The following is a 15360-nucleotide window of genomic DNA, read 5'->3' on the forward strand; positions in this document are numbered from 1 at the left end:
CCCCAGTAGGGAGGGGGTCAGGGTTGATATGCCCCAGTAGGGAGGGGGTCAGGGTCGATATACCCAGTAGGGAGGGGGTCAGGGTTCATTCACCCAGTAGGGAGGGGATCAGGGTTGCTATACCCAGTAGGGAGGGGGTCAGGGTTGATATACCCAGTAGGGAGGGGGTCAGGGTTGATATACCCAGTCGGGAGGGGGTCAGGGTTGATATACCCCAGTAGGGAGGGGGTCAGGGTTGATATGCCCCAGTAGGGAGGGGGTCAGGGTCGATATACCCAGTAGGGAGGGGGTCAGGGTTCATTCACCCAGTAGGGAGGGGATCAGGGTTGCTATACCCAGTAGGGAGGGGGTCAGGGTTGATATACCCAGTAGGGAGGGGGTCAGGGTTGATATACCCAGTCGGGAGGGGGTCAGGGTTGATATACCCAGTAGGAAGGGGGTCAGGGTTGATATACCCAGTTGGGAGGGGGTCAGGGTGGATATACCCAGTAGGGAGGGGGACAGAGTTCATTTACCCAGTAGGAAGGGGGTCAGGGTTGATATACCCAGTAGGGAGGGGGTCAGGGTTGATATACCCAGTAGGGAGGGGGTCAGCATTCATTTACCGAGAAGGGAGGGGGTCAGGGTTGATATACCCCAGTAGGGAGGGGGGTCAGGTTTCATTTACCCACAGTAGGGAGGCGGTCAGGGTTGATATACCCAGTAGGGAGGGCGTCAGGGTTGATATACCCAGTAGGGAGGGGGTCAGGTTTCATTTACCCAGTAGGGAGGGCGGTCATGGTTGATATACCCAGTAGGGAGGGGGTCAGGGTTGATAAACCCAGTCGGGAGGGGGTCAGCATTCATTTACCGAGAAGGGAGGGGGTCAGGGTTGATATACCCCAGTAGGGAGGGGGGTCAGGATGTATTTACCCAGTAGGAAGGGGGTCAGGGTTGATATACACAGTAGGAAGGGGGTCAGGGATGATATACCCAGAAGGGAGGGGGTCAGGGTTCAGTTACGTAGTAGGAATGGGGTCAGGATCGATATACCCAGTAGGGAGGGGGTCAGGGTTGACACACCCAGTAGGGAGGGGTCAGGGTTGATATAACCAGTAGGGAGGGGGTCAGGCTTGATATACCCCAGTAGGGAGGGGGTCAGGGTTGATATGCCCCAGTAGGGAGGGGGTCAGGTTTCATTTACCCAGTAGGGAGGGGGTCAGGGTTGATATACCCAGTAGGGAGGGGGTCAGGGTTGATATACCCAGTAGGGAGGGGGTCAGGGTCCATTTACCGAGAAGGGAGGGGATCAGGGTTGATACCCCAGTAGGGAGGGGGGTCAGGATTTATTTACCCAGTAGGAAGGGGGTCAGGGTTGATATACCCAGAAGGGAGGGGGTCAGGGTTCAGTTACGCAGTAGGAATGGGGTCAGGATCGATATACCCAGTAGGGAGGGGGTCAGGGATGACACACCCAGTAGGGAGGGGTCAGGGTTGATATAACCAGTAGGGAGGGGGTCAGGGTTGATATACCCAGTAGGGAGGGGGTCAGGCTTGATATACCCCAGTAGGGAGGGGGTCAGGGTTGATATGCCCCAGTAGGGAGGGGGTCAGGGTTCATTTACCCAGTAGAGAGGGGGTCAGGGTTGATATACTCCAGTTGGGAGGGGGTCAGGGTTTATTTACCCAGTAGAGAGGGGGGTCAGGGTTGATATACCCCAGTAGGGAGGGGGTCAGGATTGATATACCCAGTAGGGAGGGGGTCAGGAAGGATATACCCAGTAGGGAGGGGGTCAGGGTTCATTCACCCAGTAGGGAGGGGGGTCAGGATTTATTTACCCAGTAGGAAGGGGGTCAGGGTTGATATACCAAGTAAGAAGGGGGTCAGGGTTGATATACCCAGTAGGGAGGGGTCAGGGTTGATATAACCAGTAGGGAGGGGGTCAGGGTTGATATACCCAGTAGGGAGGGGGTCAGGCTTGATATACCCCAGTAGGGAGGGGGTCAGGATTAATTTACCCAGTAGGGAGGGGGGTCAGGGTTGAAATACCCAGTAGGGAGGGGGTCAGGTTTCATTTACCCAGTAGGGAGGCGGTCAGGGTTGATATACCCAGTAGGGAGGGGCGTCAGGGTTGATATACCCAGTAGGGAGGGGGGTCAGGATTAATTTACCCAGTAGGGAGGCGGTCATGGTTGATATACCCAGTAGGGAGGGCGTCAGGGTTGATATACCCAGTAGGGAGGGGGTTAGGGTTGATATACCCAGTAGGGAGGGCTTCAGGGTTGATATACCCAGTAGGGAGGCGGTCAGGGTTGATATACCCAGTAGGGAGGGGGGTCAGGATTTATTTACCCAGTAGGAAGGGGGTCAGGGTTGATATACCCAGTAGGGAGGGGGTCAGGGTTGATATGCCCCAGTAGGGAGGGGGACAGGGATGACACACCCAGTAGGGAGGGGTCAGGGTTGATATACCCCAGTAGGGAGGGGGTCAGGGTTGATATACCCCAGTAGGGAGGGGGTCAGGGTTGATATACCCCAGTCGGGAGGGGGTCAGGGTTGATATGCCCCAGTAGGGAGGGGGTCAGGGTCGATATACCCAGTAGGGAGGGGGTCAGGGTTCATTCACCCAGTAGGGAGGGGATCAAGGTTGCTATACCCAGTAGGGAGGGGGTCAGGGTTGATATACCCCAGTAGTGAGGGGGTCAGGGTAACACACCCAGTAGGGAGGGGTCAGGATTGATATACCCAGTAGGGAGGGGGTCAGGGTTGATATGCCCCAGTAGGGAGGGGGTCAGGGATGACACACCCAGTAGGGAGGGGTCAGGGTTGATATTCCCCAGTAGGGAGGGGGTCAGGGTTGATATACCCCCGTAGGGAGGGGGTCAGGGTTGATATGCCCCATTAGGGAGGGGGTCAGGGTCGATATACCCAGTAGGGAGGGGGTCAGGGTTGATATACCCAGTAGGGAGGGGGTCAGGGTTGATATACCCAGTCGGGAGGGGGTCAGGGTTGATATACCCCAGTAGGGAGGGGTCAGGGTTGATATGCCCCAGTAGGGAGGGGGTCAGGGTCGATATACCCAGTAGGGAGGGGGTCAGGGTTCATTCACCCAGTAGGGAGGGGATCAGGGTTGCTATACCCAGTAGGGAGGGGGTCAGGGTTGATATACCCAGTAGGGAGGGGGTCAGGGTTGATATACCCAGTCGGGAGGGGGTCAGGGTTGATATACCCAGTAGGAAGGGGGTCAGGGTTGATATGCCCCAGTAGGGAGGGGGTCAGGGTCGATATACCCAGTAGGGAGGGGGTCAGGGTTCATTCACCCAGTAGGGAGGGGATCAGGGTTGCTATACCCAGTAGGGAGGGGGTCAGGATTGATATACCCAGTAGGGAGGGGGTCAGGGTTGATATACCCAGTCGGGAGGGGGTCAGGGTTGATATACCCAGTAGGAAGGGGGTCAGGATTGATATACCCAGTAGGGAGGGGGTCAGGGTTGATAAACCCAGTCGGGAGGGGGTCAGGGTTGATATACCCAGTAGGAAGGGGGTCAGGGTTGATATGCCCCAGTAGGGAGGGGGTCAGGGTCGATATACCCAGTAGGGAGGGGGTCAGGGTTCATTCACCCAGTAGGGAGGGGATCAGGGTTGCTATACCCAGTAGGGAGGGGGTCAGGATTGATATACCCAGTAGGGAGGGGGTCAGAGTTGATATACCCAGTCGGGAGGGGGTCAGGGTTGATATACCCAGTAGGAAGGGGGTCAGGGTTGATATACCCAGTTGGGAGGGGGTCAGGGTGGATATACCCAGTAGGGAGGGGGACAGAGTTCATTTACCCAGTAGGAAGGGGGTCAGGTATGATATACACAGTAGGAAGGGGGTCAGGGTTGATATACCCAGAAGGGAGGGGGTCAGGGTTCAGTTACGCAGTAGGAATGGGGTCATGATCGATATACCCAGTAGGGAGGGGGTCAGGGATGACACACCCAGTAGGGAGGGGTCAGGGTTGATATAACCAGTAGGGAGGGGGTCAGGCTTGATATACCCCAGTAGGGAGGGGGTCAGGGTTGATATGCCCCAGTAGGGAGGGGGTCAGGTTTCATTTACCCAGTAGGGAGGGGGTCAGGGTTGATATACCCAGTAGGGAGGGGGTCAGGGTTGATATACCCAGTAGGGAGGGGGTCAGGGTTCATTTACCGAGAAGGGAGGGGATCAGTGTTGATACCCCAGTAGGGAGGGGGTCAGGAAGGATATACCCCAGTAGGGAGGGGGTCAGGGTTGATATACCCAGTCGGGAGGGGGTCAGGGTTGATATACCCAGTAGGAAGGGGGTCAGGGTTGATATACCCTGTTGGGAGGGGGTCAGGGTGGATATACCCAGTAGGGAGGGGGACAGAGTTCATTTACCCAGTAGGAAGGGGGTCAGGGTTGATATACCCAGTAGGGAGGGGGTCAGGCTTGATATACCCCAGTAGGGAGGGGGTCAGGGTTGATATGCCCCAGTAGGGAGGGGGTCAGGTTTCATTTACCCAGTAGAGAGGGGGTCAGGGTTGATATACCCAGTAGGGAGGGGGTCAGGGTTGATATACCCAGTAGGGAGGGGGTCAGGGTTCATTTACCGAGAAGGGAGGGTCAGGGTTCATTTACCCAGCAGGGAGGGGTCAGGTTTCATTCACCCAGTAGGGAGGGGGTCAGGGTTCATTGTACCAGTAGGGAGGGTCAGGGTTCATGTACCCAGTAGGAAGGGGGTCAGGGTTGACACACCCAGTAGGGAGGGGTCAGGGTTGATATAACCAGTAGGGAGGGGGTCAGGCTTGATATACCCCAGTAGGGAGGGGGTCAGGGTTGATATGCCCCAGTAGGGAGGGGGTCAGGTTTCATTTACCCAGTAGGGAGGGGGTCAGGGTTGATATACCCAGTAGGGAGGGGGTCAGGGTTGATATACCCAGTAGGGAGGGGGTCAGGGTTCATTTACCGAGAAGGGAGGGGATCAGGGTTGATACCCCAGTAGGGAGGGGGGTCAGGATTTATTTACCCAGTAGGAAGGGGGTCAGGGTTGATATACCCAGAAGGGAGGGGGTCAGGGTTCAGTTACGCAGTAGGAATGGGGTCAGGATCGATATACCCAGTAGGGAGGGGGTCAGGGATGACACACCCAGTAGGGAGGGGTCAGGGTTGATATAACCAGTAGGGAGGGGGTCAGGGTTGATATACCCAGTAGGGAGGGGGTCAGGCTTGATATACCCCAGTAGGGAGGGGGTCAGGGTTGATATGCCCCAGTAGGGAGGGGGTCAGGGTTGATTTACCCAGTAGAGAGGGGGTCAGGGTTGATATACTCCAGTTGGGAGGGGGTCAGGGTTTATTTACCCAGTAGAGAGGGGGTCAGGGTTGATATACCCCAGTAGGGAGGGGGTCAGGATTGATATACCCAGTAGGGAGGGGGTCAGGAAGGATATACCCCAGTAGGGAGGGGGTCAGGGTTGATATACCCCAGTAGGGAGGGGGTCAGGGTTGATATGCCCCAGTAGGGAGGGGGTCAGGGTCGATATACCCAGTAGGGAGGGGGTCAGGGTTCATTCACCCAGTAGGGAGGGGGGTCAGGATTTATTTACCCAGTAGGAAGGGGGTCAGGGTTGATATACCCAGTAAGAAGGGGGTCAGGGTTGATATACCCAGAAGGGAGGGGGTCAGGGTTCAGTTACGCAGTAGGAATGGGGTCAGGATCGATATACCCAGTAGGGAGGGGGTCAGGGTTGATATACCCAGTAGGGAGGGGTCAGGGTTGATATAACCAGTAGGGAGGGGGTCAGGGTTGATATACCCAGTAGGGAGGGGGTCAGGCTTGATATACCCCAGTAGGGAGGGGGTCAGGATTAATTTACCCAGTAGGGAGGGGGGTCAGGGTTGAAATACCCAGTAGGGAGGGGGTCAGGTTTCATTTACCCAGTAGGGAGGCGGTCAGGGTTGATATACCCAGTAGGGAGGGCGTCAGGGTTGATATACCCAGTAGGGAGGGGGTCAGGATTAATTTACCCAGTAGGGAGGGGGGTCAGGGTTGAAATACCCAGTAGGGAGGGGGTCAGGTTTCATTTACCCAGTAGGGAGGCGGTCATGGTTGATATACCCAGTAGGGAGGGCGTCAGGGTTGATATACCCAGTAGGGAGGGGGTTAGGGTTGATATACCCAGTAGGGAGGGCTTCAGGGTTGATATACCCAGTAGGGAGGCGGGTCAGGGTTGATATACCCAGTAGGGAGGGGGGTCAGGATTTATTTACCCAGTAGGAAGGGGGTCAGGGTTGATATACCCAGTAGGGAGGGGGTCAGGGTTGATATGCCCCAGTAGGGAGGGGAACAGGGATGACACACCCAGTAGGGAGGGGTCAGGGTTGATATACCCCAGTAGGGAGGGGGTCAGGGTTGATATACCCCAGTAGGGAGGGGGTCAGGGTTGATATACCCCAGTAGGGAGGGGGTCAGGGTTGATATGCCCCAGTAGGGGGGGGGTCAGGGTCGATATACCCAGTAGGGAGGGGGTCAGGGTTCATTCACCCAGTAGGGAGGGGATCAGGGTTGCTATACCCAGTAGGGAGGGGGTCAGGGTCTATATACCCCAGTAGTGAGGGGGTCAGGGTAACACACCCAGTAGGGAGGGGTCAGGATTGATATACCCAGTAGGGAGGGGGTCAGGGTTGATATGCCCCAGTAGGGAGGGGGTCAGGGATGACACACCCAGTTGGGAGGGGTCAGGGTTGATATTCCCCAGTAGGGAGGGGGTCAGGGTTGATATACCCCCGTAGGGAGGGGGTCAGGGTTGATATACCCAGTAGGGAGGGGGTCAGGGTTGATATACCCAGTAGGGAGGGGGTCAGGGTTGATATACCCAGTCGGGAGGGGGTCAGGGTTGATATACCCCAGTAGGGAGGGGTCAGGGTTGATATGCCCCAGTAGGGAGGGGGTCAGGGTCGATATACCCAGTAGGGAGGGGGTCAGGGTTCATTCACCCAGTAGGGAGGGGATCAGGGTTGCTATACCCAGTAGGGAGGGGGTCAGGATTGATATACCCAGTAGGGAGGGGGTCAGGGTTGATATACCCAGTCGGGAGGGGGTCAGGGTTGATATACCCAGTAGGAAGGGGGTCAGGGTCGATATACCCAGTAGGGAGGGGGTCAGGGTTCATTCACCCAGTAGGGAGGGGATCAGGGTTGCTATACCCAGTAGGGAGGGGGTCAGGGTCGATATACCCAGTAGGGAGGGGGTCAGGGTTCATTCACCCAGTAGGGAGGGGATCAGGGTTGCTATACCCAGTAGGGAGGGGGTCAGGATTGATATACCCAGTAGGGAGGGGGTCAGGGTTGATATACCCAGTCGGGAGGGGGTCAGGGTTGATATACCCAGTAGGAAGGGGGTCAGGGTTGATATACCCAGTTGGGAGGGGGTCAGGGTGGATATACCCAGTAGGGAGGGGGACAGAGTTCATTTACCCAGTAGGAAGGGGGTCAGGTATGATATACACAGTAGGAAGGGGGTCAGGGTTGATATACCCAGAAGGGAGGGGGTCAGGGTTCAGTTACGCAGTAGGAATGGGGTCATGATCGATATACCCAGTAGGGAGGGGGTCAGGGATGACACACCCAGTAGGGAGGGGGTCAGGGTTGATATACCCAGTCGGGAGGGGGTCAGGGTTGATATACCCCAGTAGGGAGGGGTCAGGGTTGATATGCCCCAGTAGGGAGGGGGTCAGGGTCGATATACCCAGTAGGGAGGGGGTCAGGGTTCATTCACCCAGTAGGGAGGGGATCAGGGTTGCTATACCCAGTAGGGAGGGGGTCAGGATTGATATACCCAGTAGGGAGGGGGTCAGGGTTGATATACCCAGTCGGGAGGGGGTCAGGGTTGATATACCCAGTAGGAAGGGGGTCAGGGTCGATATACCCAGTAGGGAGGGGGTCAGGGTTCATTCACCCAGTAGGGAGGGGATCAGGGTTGCTATACCCAGTAGGGAGGGGGTCAGGGTCGATATACCCAGTAGGGAGGGGGTCAGGGTTCATTCACCCAGTAGGGAGGGGATCAGGGTTGCTATACCCAGTAGGGAGGGGGTCAGGATTGATATACCCAGTAGGGAGGGGGTCAGGGTTGATATACCCAGTCGGGAGGGGGTCAGGGTTGATATACCCAGTAGGAAGGGGGTCAGGGTTGATATACCCAGTTGGGAGGGGGTCAGGGTGGATATACCCAGTAGGGAGGGGGACAGAGTTCATTTACCCAGTAGGGAGGGGGTCAGGGTTGATATGCCCAGTAGGGAGGGGGTCAGGGTTCATTCACCCAGTAGGGAGGGGATCAGGGTTGCTATACCCAGTAGGGAGGGGGTCAGGATTGATATACCCAGTAGGGAGGGGGTCAGGGTTGATATACCCAGTCGGGAGGGGGTCAGGGTTGATATACCCAGTAGGAAGGGGGTCAGGGTCGATATACCCAGTAGGGAGGGGGTCAGGGTTCATTCACCCAGTAGGGAGGGGATCAGGGTTGCTATACCCAGTAGGGAGGGGGTCAGGGTCGATATACCCAGTAGGGAGGGGGTCAGGGTTCATTCACCCAGTAGGGAGGGGATCAGGGTTGCTATACCCAGTAGGGAGGGGGTCAGGATTGATATACCCAGTAGGGAGGGGGTCAGGGTTGATATACCCAGTCGGGAGGGGGTCAGGGTTGATATACCCAGTAGGAAGGGGGTCAGGGTTGATATACCCAGTTGGGAGGGGGTCAGGGTGGATATACCCAGTAGGGAGGGGGACAGAGTTCATTTACCCAGTAGGAAGGGGGTCAGGTATGATATACACAGTAGGAAGGGGGTCAGGGTTGATATACCCAGAAGGGAGGGGGTCAGGGTTCAGTTACGCAGTAGGAATGGGGTCATGATCGATATACCCAGTAGGGAGGGGGTCAGGGATGACACACCCAGTAGGGAGGGGGTCAGGGTTGATATACCCAGTCGGGAGGGGGTCAGGGTTGATATACCCCAGTAGGGAGGGGTCAGGGTTGATATGCCCCAGTAGGGAGGGGGTCAGGGTCGATATACCCAGTAGGGAGGGGGTCAGGGTTCATTCACCCAGTAGGGAGGGGATCAGGGTTGCTATACCCAGTAGGGAGGGGGTCAGGATTGATATACCCAGTAGGGAGGGGGTCAGGGTTGATATACCCAGTCGGGAGGGGGTCAGGGTTGATATACCCAGTAGGAAGGGGGTCAGGGTCGATATACCCAGTAGGGAGGGGGTCAGGGTTCATTCACCCAGTAGGGAGGGGATCAGGGTTGCTATACCCAGTAGGGAGGGGGTCAGGGTCGATATACCCAGTAGGGAGGGGGTCAGGGTTCATTCACCCAGTAGGGAGGGGATCAGGGTTGCTATACCCAGTAGGGAGGGGGTCAGGATTGATATACCCAGTAGGGAGGGGGTCAGGGTTGATATACCCAGTCGGGAGGGGGTCAGGGTTGATATACCCAGTAGGAAGGGGGTCAGGGTTGATATACCCAGTTGGGAGGGGGTCAGGGTGGATATACCCAGTAGGGAGGGGGACAGAGTTCATTTACCCAGTAGGAAGGGGGTCAGGTATGATATACACAGTAGGAAGGGGGTCAGGGTTGATATACCCAGAAGGGAGGGGGTCAGGGTTCAGTTACGCAGTAGGAATGGGGTCATGATCGATATACCCAGTAGGGAGGGGGTCAGGGATGACACACCCAGTAGGGAGGGGTCAGGGTTGATATAACCAGTAGGGAGGGGGTCAGGCTTGATATACCCCAGTAGGGAGGGGGTCAGGGTTGATATGCCCCAGTAGGGAGGGGGTCAGGTTTCATTTACCCAGTAGGGAGGGGGTCAGGGTTGATATACCCAGTAGGGAGGGGGTCAGGGTTGATATACCCAGTAGGGAGGGGGTCAGGGTTCATTTACCGAGAAGGGAGGGGATCAGTGTTGATACCCCAGTAGGGAGGGGGTCAGGAAGGATATACCCCAGTAGGGAGGGGGTCAGGGTTGATATACCCAGTCGGGAGGGGGTCAGGGTTGATATACCCAGTAGGAAGGGGGTCAGGGTTGATATACCCTGTTGGGAGGGGGTCAGGGTTCATTCACCCAGTAGGGAGGGGATCAGGGTTGCTATACCCAGTAGGGAGGGGGTCAGGGTCGATATACCCAGTAGGGAGGGGGTCAGGGTTCATTCACCCAGTAGGGAGGGGATCAGGGTTGCTATACCCAGTAGGCAGGGGGTCAGGATTGATATACCCAGTAGGGAGGGGGTCAGGGTTGATATACCCAGTCGGGAGGGGGTCAGGGTTGATATACCCAGTAGGAAGGGGGTCAGGGTTGATATACCCAGTTGGGAGGGGGTCAGGGTGGATATACCCAGTAGGGAGGGGGACAGAGTTCATTTACCCAGTAGGAAGGGGGTCAGGTATGATATACACAGTAGGAAGGGGGTCAGGGTTGATATACCCAGAAGGGAGGGGGTCAGGGTTCAGTTACGCAGTAGGAATGGGGTCATGATCGATATACCCAGTAGGGAGGGGGTCAGGGATGACACACCCAGTAGGGAGGGGTCAGGGTTGATATAACCAGTAGGGAGGGGGTCAGGCTTGATATACCCCAGTAGGGAGGGGGTCAGGGTTGATATGCCCCAGTAGGGAGGGGGTCAGGTTTCATTTACCCAGTAGGGAGGGGGTCAGGGTTGATATACCCAGTAGGGAGGGGGTCAGGGTTGATATACCCAGTAGGGAGGGGGTCAGGGTTCATTTACCGAGAAGGGAGGGGATCAGTGTTGATACCCCAGTAGGGAGGGGGTCAGGAAGGATATACCCCAGTAGGGAGGGGGTCAGGGTTGATATACCCAGTCGGGAGGGGGTCAGGGTTGATATACCCAGTAGGAAGGGGGTCAGGGTTGATATACCCTGTTGGGAGGGGGTCAGGGTGGATATACCCAGTAGGGAGGGGGACAGAGTTCATTTACCCAGTAGGAAGGGGGTCAGGGTTGATATACCCAGTAGGGAGGGGGTCAGGCTTGATATACCCCAGTAGGGAGGGGGTCAGGGTTGATATGCCCCAGTAGGGAGGCGGTCAGGTTTCATTTACCCAGTAGAGAGGGGGTCAGGGTTGATATACCCAGTAGGGAGGGGGTCAGGGTTGATATACCCAGTAGGGAGGGGGTCAGGGTTCATTTACCGAGAAGGGAGGGTCAGGGTTCATTTACCCAGCAGGGAGGGGTCAGGTTTCATTCACCCAGTAGGGAGGGGGTCAGGGTTCATTGTACCAGTAGGGAGGGTCAGGGTTCATGTACCCAGTAGGAAGGGGGTCAGGGTTGACACACCCAGTAGGGAGGGGTCAGGGTTGATATAACCAGTAGGGAGGGGGTCAGGCTTGATATACCCCAGTAGGGAGGGGGTCAGGGTTGATATGCCCCAGTAGGGAGGGGGTCAGGTTTCATTTACCCAGTAGGGAGGGGGTCAGGGTTGATATACCCAGTAGGGAGGGGGTCAGGGTTGATATACCCAGTAGGGAGGGGGTCAGGGTTAATTTACCGAGAAGGGAGGGGATCAGGGTTGATACCCCAGTAGGGAGGGGGGTCAGGATTTATTTACCCAGTAGGAAGGGGGTCAGGGTTGATATACCCAGAAGGGAGGGGGTCAGGGTTCAGTTAAGCAGTAGGAATGGGGTCAGGATCGATATACCCAGTAGGGAGGGGGTCAGGGATGACACACCCAGTAGGGAGGGGTCAGGGTTGATATAACCAGTAGGGAGGGGGTCAGGGTTGATATACCCAGTAGGGAGGGGGTCAGGCTTGATATACCCCAGTAGGGAGGGGGTCAGGGTTGATATGCCCCAGTAGGGAGGGGGTCAGGGTTGATTTACCCAGTAGAGAGGGGGTCAGGGTTGATATACTCCAGTTGGGAGGGGGTCAGGGTTTATTTACCCAGTAGAGAGGGGGTCAGGGTTGATATACCCCAGTAGGGAGGGGGTCAGGATTGATATACCCAGTAGGGAGGGGGTCAGGAAGGATATACCCCAGTAGGGAGGGGGTCAGGGTTGATATACCCCAGTAGGGAGGGGGTCAGGGTTGATATGCCCCAGTAGGGAGGGGGTCAGGGTCGATATACCCAGTAGGGAGGGGGTCAGGGTTCATTCACCCAGTAGGGAGGGGGGTCAGGATTTATTTACCCAGTAGGAAGGGGGTCAGGGTTGATATACCCAGTAAGAAGGGGGTCAGGGTTGATATACCCAGAAGGGAGGGGGTCAGGGTTCAGTTACGCAGTAGGAATGGGGTCAGGATCGATATACCCAGTAGGGAGGGGGTCAGGGTTGATATACCCAGTAGGGAGGGGTCAGGGTTGATATAACCAGTAGGGAGGGGGTCAGGGTTGATATACCCAGTAGGGAGGGGGTCAGGCTTGATATACCCCAGTAGGGAGGGGGTCAGGATTAATTTACCCAGTAGGGAGGGGGGTCAGGGTTGAAATACCCAGTAGGGAGGGGGTCAGGTTTCATTTACCCAGTAGGGAGGCGGTCAGGGTTGATATACCCAGTAGGGAGGGCGTCAGGGTTGATATACCCAGTAGGGAGGGGGTCAGGATTAATTTACCCAGTAGGGAGGGGGGTCAGGGTTGAAATACCCAGTAGGGAGGGGGTCAGGTTTCATTTACCCAGTAGGGAGGCGGTCATGGTTGATATACCCAGTAGGGAGGGCGTCAGGGTTGATATACCCAGTAGGGAGGGGGTTAGGGTTGATATACCCAGTAGGGAGGGCTTCAGGGTTGATATACCCAGTAGGGAGGCGGTCAGGGTTGATATACCCAGTAGGGAGGGGGGTCAGGATTTATTTACCCAGTATGAAGGGGGTCAGGGTTGATATACCCAGTAGGGAGGGGGTCAGGGTTGATATGCCCCAGTAGGGAGGGGGACAGGGATGACACACCCAGTAGGGAGGGGTCAGGGTTGATATACCCCAGTAGGGAGGGGGTCAGGGTTGATATACCCCAGTAGGGAGGGGGGTCAGGGTTGATATACCCCAGTAGGGAGGGGGTCAGGGTTGATATGACCCAGTAGGGGGGGGGTCAGGGTCGATATACCCAGTAGGGAGGGGGTCAGGGTTCATTCACCCAGTAGGGAGGGGATCAGGGTTGCTATACCCAGTAGGGAGGGGGTCAGGGTCTATATACCCCAGTAGTGAGGGGGTCAGGGTAACACACCCAGTAGGGAGGGGTCAGGATTGATATACCCAGTAGGGAGGGGGTCAGGGTTGATATGCCCCAGTAGGGAGGGGGTCAGGGATGACACACCCAGTTGGGAGGGGTCAGGGTTGATATTCCCCAGTAGGGAGGGGGTCAGGGTTGATATACCCCCGTAGGGAGGGGGTCAGGGTTGATATGCCCCGGTAGGGAGGGGGTCAGGGTCGATATACCCAGTAGGGAGGGGGTCAGGGTTGATATACCCAGTAGGGAGGGGGTCAGGGTTGATATACCCAGTCGGGAGGGGGTCAGGGTTGATATACCCCAGTAGGGAGGGGTCAGGGTTGATATGCCCCAGTAGGGAGGGGGTCAGGGTCGATATACCCAGTAGGGAGGGGGTCAGGGTTCATTCACCCAGTAGGGAGGGGATCAGGGTTGCTATACCCAGTAGGGAGGGGGTCAGGATTGATATACCCAGTAGGGAGGGGGTCAGGGTTGATATACCCAGTCGGGAGGGGGTCAGGGTTGATATACCCAGTAGGAAGGGGGTCAGGGTCGATATACCCAGTAGGGAGGGGGTCAGGGTTCATTCACCCAGTAGGGAGGGGATCAGGGTTGCTATACCCAGTAGGGAGGGGGTCAGGATTGATATACCCAGTAGGGAGGGGGTCAGGGTTGATATACCCAGTCGGGAGGGGGTCAGGGTTGATATAATCAGTAGGAAGGGGGTCAGGATTGATATACCCAGTAGGGAGGGGGTCAGGGTTGATATACCCAGTCGGGAGGGGGTCAGGGTTGATATACCCAGTAGGAAGGGGGTCAGGGTTCATTCACCCAGTAGGGAGGGGATCAGGGTTGCTATACCCAGTAGGGAGGGGGTCAGGGTCTATATACCCCAGTAGTGAGGGGGTCAGGGTAACACACCCAGTAGGGAGGGGTCAGGATTGATATACCCAGTAGGGAGGGGGTCAGGGTTGATATGCCCCAGTAGGGAGGGGGTCAGGGATGACACACCCAGTTGGGAGGGGTCAGGGTTGATATTCCCCAGTAGGGAGGGGGTCAGGGTTGATATACCCCGTAGGGAGGGGGTCAGGGTTGATATGCCCCGGTAGGGAGGGGGTCAGGGTCGATATACCCAGTAGGGAGGGGGTCAGGGTTGATATACCCAGTAGGGAGGGGGTCAGGGTTGATATACCCAGTCGGGAGGGGGTCAGGGTTGATATACCCCAGTAGGGAGGGGGTCAGGGTCGATATACCCAGTAGGGAGGGGGTCAGGGTTCATTCACCCAGTAGGGAGGGGATCAGGGTTGCTATACCCAGTAGGGAGGGGGCCAGGATTGATATACCCAGTAGGGAGGGGGTCAGGGTTGATATACCCAGTCGGGAGGGGGTCAGGGTTGATATACCCAGTAGGAAGGGGGTCAGGGTCGATATACCCAGTAGGGAGGGGGTCAGGGTTCATTCACCCAGTAGGGAGGGGATCAGGGTTGCTATACCCAGTAGGGAGGGGGTCAGGATTGATATACCCAGTAGGGAGGGGGTCAGGGTTGATATACCCAGTCGGGAGGGGGTCAGGGTTGATATAATCAGTAGGAAGGGGGTCAGGATTGATATACCCAGTAGGGAGGGGGTCAGGGTTGATATACCCAGTCGGGAGGGGGTCAGGGTTGATATACCCAGTAGGAAGGGGGTCAGGGTTGATATGCCCCAGTAGGGAGGGGGTCAGGGTCGATATACCCAGTAGGGAGGGGGTCAGGGTTCATTCACCCAGTAGGGAGGGGGTCAGGGTTGCTATACCCAGTAGGGAGGGGGTCAGGATTGATATACCCAGTAGGGAGGGGGTCAGGGTTGATATACCCAGTCGGGAGGGAGTCAGGGTTGATATACCCAGTAGGAAGGGGGTCAGGGTTGATATACCCAGTTGGGAGGGGGTCAGGGTGGATATACCCAGTAGGGAGGGGGACAGAGTTCATTTACCCAGTAGGAAGGGGGTCAGGGTTGATATACACAGTAGGAAGGGGGTCAGGATTGATATACCCAGAAGGGAGGGGGTCAGGGTTCAGTTACGCAGTAGGAATGGGGTCATGATCGATATACCCAGTAGGGAGGGGGTCAGGGATGACACACCCAGTAGGGAGGGGTCAGGGTTGATATAACCAGTAGGGAGGGGGTCAGGC

The 15360-nt window shown here is 56.7% G+C and overlaps 1 protein-coding gene across 10 annotated transcripts in view; it reads right to left on the reverse strand.

Moving 5' to 3' along the window:
- Positions 1 to 15360, reverse strand: part of LOC109896506 (neurexin-2) — a 1132408-nt gene that overhangs the window by 902079 nt on the left and 214969 nt on the right. The gene's annotated exons all lie outside the window — the stretch shown is intronic.

Source organism: Oncorhynchus kisutch, linkage group LG9 (genome assembly GCF_002021735.2).
Source record: "Oncorhynchus kisutch isolate 150728-3 linkage group LG9, Okis_V2, whole genome shotgun sequence".
Classification (NCBI taxonomy): Eukaryota; Metazoa; Chordata; class Actinopteri; order Salmoniformes; family Salmonidae; genus Oncorhynchus; species Oncorhynchus kisutch.